Genomic DNA, 8,232 nt, shown 5'->3' with positions numbered 1-8,232 from the left:
CCTATAAAAGTTACCTCCCACCTCTTGGAGCCTGGGTGGCTCAGTCGGTTAAGCCTCAGACTCGCGGTTTCAACTCAAGTGGTGATCTCAGGTTGTGAGATTGAGCCCCCGCATCAGGCTCCGTGCTCAGTGGGGGGTCTGTTTCCCCTCTCTCCCTCCCCCCTCCCTCTCTCTGCTAGTGAATAAATAAATCTTTTTTAAAAATGACCCCCAAAGCTTTCTGAATACTTCACCCTCTGCCCCCAGAAGTATCCCCACAACACCCTCCTCTTTGCAAGTAATGAGAGCATCGTGCTTTCCTTCACCAAGACACACGAACAAGAGGACCTCCAGAGTCACAGAGTGAATGAGAAGGCAAAGCTAATTGTTGGCAATGTGGCTCATTCCCCTCTGTATGTTGGCTCACAGAATATACTACTCTACGGTTCAACGATGCTTCCATGCCGACCAAAGTCCAGCGATGCTGGATTTGAACCGGGCATTCAAGCCGAGGTTTCTCCATGTTTCTTCTTTAACATGTTCTCTGTCCATAATTGATTACAAATATTTATTTGGGGGAATTTAGTTCCCTCAGTTCCTCTCCTTGAAATCACCTTAATGGAAAAAGTCAACAGCATCCCAAGAGTAAGTGTTCACGCTACTCTTCAGAGTGGGAGTGGGTTGTGAGAGCAAAGATTCTGAACTCGGGCCTCTTCCTCAACCCCCCACCCTCACCCTCCCAGCCAACGTCACATGGGAGGCCCAAGGCAGGGAATTAGGGAAGAGCTTACCACTGAGCCCCCTAGACTATCTGACCCAACGGGTCTTCATAATAACGCCTTGAAGGAGGAGCTGGAATATCTTGGTAACTCGGGGACTAGCAGGAAGCCTTTGCACAGGGAAGTGATGTCCTCATTATTATAAGGAGGTGGGACCCAGATCGCGTCTCAGTGATGAGCTGGATCCTTCTGCAGCGGGGGCTCTCCAGATGGGCAGAAGCCACTTACTGTCCATGGGGAGGAGGAGCCTTCATCTGAAACAGGGTGTGGAAAACAAGAGTTGCCGGCCAGAGAGGGTGGAGGGCTGTGAGGTCCTTGCATGGACTGCCAGCACATCTGATGGCCATGGGGGGGTGAGGAGGGGCAGTGACCCGTGCTGGCTGAGGGTGGCCACGTGAATTTTGGCTTTTCGTGGGTCCCTGAGAAGAGGTTATGGACTTTTTTTCACTTTCAAACAAAACTTCCTTGGAACACATTTTGACAAATGAGGATTGGCGACTATAAAATGTCAAAGAAAATGTTCAGGTTTCTAAATGGGGTTCAAGCAGAGGGACGAGTCAGTGGGCAGCTTACGCCACAGGCACCTCTGGCCCAGGACTTACAGCAACATTTTCTGATAAGGGCCCTGCCGCAGAGCCAGGAGCCAACCGGTGTTTCATTTCTAACAACAACAAAGCCCTGAGACCCACACTATGGGTGCCAAACCGCAGCAGAGCTAAAAGATGTCACGGCAGAAGCACAGGGCAGAAGATGTAATGATGAAAAAAAATCCCATTACCCGCACCTACAGACACATATGCCTCATGGTTATTTTGCATCAAATGCAAACTTTATCCTGAAAGAGCCAAAAATGATATTCAGAGCCTCAATGATCATGAAAATTTTTAATTCCACAAATAACTATTAAGGGAAGAAGTGATTTCAATGGATATATTTCTTTTAATCTCAGTAGAGTGTCATGCAAGGGACCATGGCCTTCCCCACCCCCACCCCCCAAATGTCCAAAACCAGATATTGGTGGAAAGAAAAGATCTTAAATGACCCGGCTTTAGAATGGCACACAGAAGACCAGGAAAGTCAGTCTGTGGACAGCAGGCAAGCACATCCTGGGATGGGATGGGGGGAGGGGGCTGGGGGAGGGGTGAGCCCGCTGCAGAGCCCTTTGGGCGAGGTCTGGCACTTCCTTCCCCTCCCCTCCTCCTCTTATGATGCTTCTGCTCTTCCTCTCCGCCCTTCCCTTCTGACTTCCACTTTCTTTCCTCCCACACGCCCTCCACTGCATAAGCTACATTTGTCTTTCCTTCCACACCCATTCTTAGAATAACCTTCCATTTCCACACCCAAATCCCTCTTCTTTCCACCCTTCAGACCCCTCACTGAAGATGTGTATCGTGCCACCATTAATGCTGCCTGCAAACGCCAAAGCACGGAGCACATTAGTGCAAGGACATAGGTCGGCCTGGTACGGATATGAACAAGACTAGGTCCTCCTGGCCTTAGACAACTTCCAGTCTAGAGAAGGAAGCAGACAGAGGCCCACAGAACTGAAATACAGGCTGAGTGGGACAAGGCATAAAAGTAGAGTTAATATTATGGGTGACAGACCCTGGGAGGAGCCCAGATTCATTCGGCAGACCAGGAGTGCTTCCTGGAGGAGGCAGAAACTGAGCAGAAGGGCAGGGGACTGCCTTTCTTAGCTCTGAAGTCTCCTGTGAGAATGCTCTATAGAGATGTCTTCCTGGGGGTAATATGGAGAAAGGGCTGGCGGAGAGTTTCAGCACCCACTTGTTTAACTGCCCGAGTCCGAGCTCTGCACACAACCACGCTCTTGGCTCCAGCCCAGCTCACACTGCCAGCTCTGCCCTCCTTGGGACTCTGTCTAGAGGTGCAGAGCTCCGAGGGAGATCACCAGAAGGGAGCAGCGACGATCTTACAGATCGTCCCTTCCCCGACTGCAATAAGGCTCGAATGCACACCCAGGACCTCAGCGTGCTTCAGGCCCACCCCCATCCCCCCAGGCCCATCCGCATAGGGCTTCCAGCCCGCCAGTCCTTCGGGTCTGACTCAGGACTACAGAGGAGGTGAGGCGGTGGAGGGGGAGGGGGAAGCAGATGATGCTTTCAAGAATGTGCTCTTGAGCAAAGCACTTCCCCTCTTCGGGCCTCAGTTTCCTCATCTGTAAAATGAGAACACTGGCCCTTGCCAGCCCAGACATGACAGCTGTGTTCCCCTTCCTTCCTGCTGTCCTTCAGTGTATCTTTCTCTTCCAGTGAGATCAGGCTGCTTCTCAGTCCCTGGAAGCCATCTGCCTATCATCATCCGACAAGAGTGTTTCTCCCCCTTCCCACCCCACCCTGCTCAGGCTCGTTTTCCTATCCCCTCTCTCCTTTGTGCATTCTTTCTCAAAACTGTGGCTTCTCCCTTCCCTGCCTGGGCTTCACTGGGGGAAGCAGTCCATGCTGCTGTTACTTGGGGGCCGGCTTTTCTCAGCATCCCTTCCTTCCTTCTGCCCAGAGCTTTGCTTTGGCGGTTCGGTTCCCCCAGAGACAGGGAGCGGGGCTTTCAAACCGTCTGCTCAGCACTTGTGGGAGAGCACTCAGATTTCTCAGCGCAGCAAGAAAGAGGCATTAACCCCAGCTTGACTTACAAACGGGAATTTAGAATCTCTGAAAGGCCGGCAGAGCCAGATTGAGGAAACTGCCTCTTTTTTTTTTTTTTTTTTTTTTAATCATGGTCAAGACTTCAAGGAAGAGTTAGTTAAGCATGCTTGTTGCAAGACAAAAGCCTAAGAACCCTCCAGGCAGCAGCAAGAACAGGTCTGACACTGGTACTCAGTCAGCGCCACGATCTTGTCTCAGAGGATGGTCCCTTCTTTTAGAACCTTGTCAGAGAAATGGGCTTTTCTAGGTACATTCCATATGGAAAGATAGGACAACAGTGCTGTGCATGTAACATACATTTCCCTTTTGATCTTTTTGCGGGAAACTTCCTCCTGCCTTCATCCTCCTGAAGTAACTCCTGAAAGGACCCTACACAACGCTTGTTGGAAGGGCTTGTAAAGGCAAACAGGCTGCTAAGGTGACAGGCGTGCAGCTGGCGCGACCCTCCTCCCTTTGGCCATGCGTCCATTCACTCCCACCGCCCCTCCTTTGTGTTCCCGCCCCCCTTCAGTCTCCCTGAGAACTGACCTGAGTAGCAAGGCCCGCAGAACTTCCATCCCCACCCCAAAAGGCGCATCCCACTAAGGAAGGGGTGAGTTTTTAAATGAATGTCATAAATTTACCTATTCTTATCACTTAGGATAGTCTTGATCTCTCCCTACACCGAACTCCTTTCAGCATGTGTGTTCTGTAGCACGAGAGCCCAGCCTCCAATAAACTCTGCTTTTATTACTTTAATCTTTTTGATGTACAAGCCCAGTCTCTCCAACCAAACTGCAGGTTGCTCCCGAACACGGACTGCTCCCTGTTCACCTCTGTCGCCCTGGTCCCTATCAACTGTCTAATTCACAGTCAGTGGATCTTGTGTATTTTTTATCTTGGTTTATTACACAAATAAAACGTGCTCATGGTAGGATTACATGTTTATTGGCAGAGTAAATCACCACAGAATAAAGTGCACAGACTCCAAAGCAATTAAAGAAATGCAAATTTTTTAAAATGGAAGATATTCTTATATATGCATTAAATTAAGACAAATCAATAAAAATGAAAAAAAAAACTGCAGGAGTGATTATGCAAGAGAGTGTGCTTACACAGCAGTGGAGGGAGCCTGTCATTTGGCTCAAGACTCTTGAACACTACCTGGTGACATCTCACAGGAAGTATAAAGATCCCCTTGCCCTTTAATTGGGGTTACAAGTGTCAGACCCGGGATGGGGGCATCCTGACACTTCTCCATTCTAAATTCTCCTCTCTTTGCTGCCTCTCTCTCTTTCTCAACTCCTCTCTGGCCATCTCCCCTGGCTACAGATTTCCTTCTGCCACTCTGTCTGTCCTCAACCGAATTACCAAGAGCCCGTCCTCAATCTGCTCCAAAGTAGAAGATTCTCCCTGAGCCAGACTTTAGCCCTCTGTCCTCCCAGTGTTTTCTCCAGTGTCAGAGATGTCCTGCTTTGTTTACGTTCCTCCTATCAGAGACTTCCCCAAGTCCTCCAGCGTGAAAGGAGTCGTTCCCTGTGAGATACCACCAAACATCAGCACTCAGTGTACAAGCCAGACAGCCATCCTCTCCCCACTGGGAGTGAGCATGGGGAGCAAAACCCAAGAGCAGAGGCTCAGAGGTTGTTCGTGGGGGACCCCCACAGGCTGAGGCCAGCAGCGGGTGCGCGGACTCCAACCCCCACACGGCTCCCTCCCCAACTTGCTCTCAGGATCAGAGGAAAAGGGAGATGGAGGGACATGGAGGTGGGAAGGAAGTACTTGTGTTGGTTTTCTTACTTGGCTGGTACTGTTTGCTAAGTTCTCTCTGCCGTCCAGTGCCCACTGTCATGGCCGCACACATCATCCAAATGTTGCCTACTTCTCATCTGAATCAGTTTGGGAGGGTCTGCTGTGACCCCTCCAAGGGGAACTTCCCGGAAGCACATGGCCTTGGCTCAAATACTGTAGCAGATGCCGGAGGTGCTACGGCTGAAGGCCGGGTGCCACCGCTCTCTTCGCGGAGCGACAGCGAGTCCTTTCCTGCTTTTCTTTTTCTTTTATTGGAGTTTAGCTGACATACAATGTTATATTGTTTCAGGTGTTCAATGTAGTGAATGGAAATTCTATACATGACCTAATGCTCACCACCACGAGCGCTGAGCGTTGTTACCGTCTGTCACCATACGATGTTATTACAATATTATTGGCTAATTCTTTTCATCCCTGTGACTTATTGATTTTACAAGTGGAAGTGTGTACCTCTTAATCCCCTTCCCCTACTTCACTCATCTCCCCCACCCCTCCCCTCTGGCAGCAAGTTCTTTCTTGTAGAGAGAATCCAGGGCACCTGCAGGGCTATAACCTACTCCTAGGGATCCAGGAACAGAGATTTTTTTTGAGAAGCAATGTTAGCTTAAGAGTTCTAACGCATTTCCCCCTCTTCTCCCTCCCTGAGACAGGAGGTGGGTGCTTTCCTCCCCAGATCAAGTGAGACGTGAAAGGAGGTTTAAGGAAGCCGCTGGAAGAAGTGGGAGCCCCTCTCCCGTGCATTAGGCCATGTGCCTGGAGCTATGGCAGGACTGGTGGAAGGAAGCGGATGGTTCTTACAAGAGCTTGATTTGCGTCTCTTGAGTTTGGGAGGCATGGAGGCTGGTGCCAAGGGAATGGGATGAGGGTAACAGCGGGAGCAGCCTGCGCTCCTGGAATTTGTCGATGAAAGATGCACGGGTCTCCTGCTGCACAACAACGTGGATATAATTAACACTACAGATCTGGACATCTAAAGATGGTTAAGGTGGCAAAGTTTATAATACAGCTTTGACTGCAATTTAACAAAAAGAAGAGGGATGCACAGGGTTTTCCACGGCCCAGATGGGCATTGTGGAAGGTAGCTGTTGTGAGCCCAAAACGATCCCTACCCAGAGAACTGCCCACCATAGAGAAACCTAAGGCGTAAGAGGCCAGAGCGGTCCTGCTTCTGGGACAGGGACCGAGCTGAGAGGTGGAAGGCCACCCGGAGAAGGGTCACCCACTTGAAGGGCTAGACATGCACAGACTCCCCAGCAGAGGGGTCACCGTGGAACCTCAAACAGGAACACTCGGGCCAGCCTATTTCTGTTCAATGTGGCACACGTCTAGTGGACAGCTGCTGGTCCAGAGGTCCCCACTGGGGTGGCCAATACTCTCTCAGATTCCCATCAAAGTCTGGGGTCTCTGCGTCCAACCCTGTTTCCTCCACCATCTTTTACAGCCATTGTTCCCCAGGAAACCTCTTGCACTCATAACCTCAGCTCAGGGTCTGCTCCCAAGAGGATCCAAACCGCCACCATTTCAGAATTTCAGAACTGGTTTCCCTAAATCATAGTAAATGGCTGCAGGTGGAGCTAGCATTAGCATCTCTTCAGAATGTGTGAGCACTTTTCACCCTTTTCCCACAGCTCTGAAACACCAGCACCCGATATCCTATTACAGATTTTATAAGTGAACTTTCTCTAAATAACATTGTAGTAACAAAACCTAAAACCTCTGTGGCTTACGACAACAGAGGTTAATTTGTTTTTTTAAGACTTTACCTTTAAGTAATCTCCACACCCAACATGGGGCTCGAACTCCCAACCCCAAGATCAAGAGTCACATGCTCTACTGACTGAGTCGGCCAGGTGCCCAACAAAGTTTTATTTCTAACTCATTGTATATGTTACCGGTCTCCTCTAGATGTCGTCTCATAACAGAATCCAGGCTAAAGGAACAGCCTCTATCCTGGGTGTGCCTTTCTAAAGGCACACGGAAGAGAGCAAAAATGCTGGTGGAAACATGCAGTGCTCTTCAAGTTTCTCCCACTCACATTTTATTAGCCAAAGCAAGTCACACGGCCAAACCTGACCATGAGGCAGGGAAATGTACCCTGCCACAGTCCCGAGGCACTAGGCAAGAATATCTAATCCTCCTCTGGAGAAGCAAATATTTGAAATGTACAAAAATGCCAGGCCTGAGGTCTGGGAGCCTTCTTGGTCTTTTCTACATTGTGCCAAGATGGCAGCTGCAGCTCCAGGAAACACAGCCCTATTCCACACAGGACGGAAAAGAAAGGGGGAAGATAAACAGGAAGAACTGCTGGCTGAGTCTCTTTTTTTTTTTTTTTTTTAAGATTTTTATTTTTAAGTGATCTCTACACCCAACATGGGGCTCGAACTCACAACCCCAAGATCAACAGTCTCACGCTTTACTGACTGAGCCAGCCAGGCACCCCAAGTCTATCTCTTTTAAGAGTTGTGGTTTTTGTTTTTTGTTTTTGGCAGTCTCTCTTAATGACTTCCACTTATATTTCATTGGCCACTTCTCTCTGCAAGGAAAGCTGGGGTATGTATTCAGCGGCCACTCCCAACAATAGAGAGGTTTTGTTAGTAAGGAAGGTAATATGAATATTGGGTGCTCAGCTAAAGCAGTTTCTGCCACTCCAACAAAAGAGAAACATCTGTAAGTTTTTGGAAGCTGCAAGACAGAATGAGGAAAGTTAACTGATGAAACTCAAAGAGAAACCATAGTTTAGAATTTTCTGTGGTTGTTGCAGAGATGCTGAAAGCTGATCTACCTGATAGAACCCTGACATGTTTCTGGGCTTAGAGTCAGCAGCTGGTTTGGAGGGTAGAAGCAAGAAGTGGGCTGAAAAGAGGGAGAACACGGGAACATCTTATATGGACAACTACCCTTGACACCATCTTACCCATCATCGCCCAGAGAGCCAGCCATCAGCATTTACTTCTATGCAAAACCAAACCAAACCCAAAGATACTGAACAAAAATATTTCAGCCCTCTTGAGGCCTTTATTTGG

The sequence above is a fragment of the Ursus maritimus genome, unplaced genomic scaffold (genome assembly GCF_017311325.1).
Source record: "Ursus maritimus isolate PB19 unplaced genomic scaffold, ASM1731132v1 scaffold_10, whole genome shotgun sequence".
Lineage (NCBI taxonomy): Eukaryota > Metazoa > Chordata > Mammalia > Carnivora > Ursidae > Ursus > Ursus maritimus.
This window is presented reverse-complemented; position numbering follows the sequence as displayed.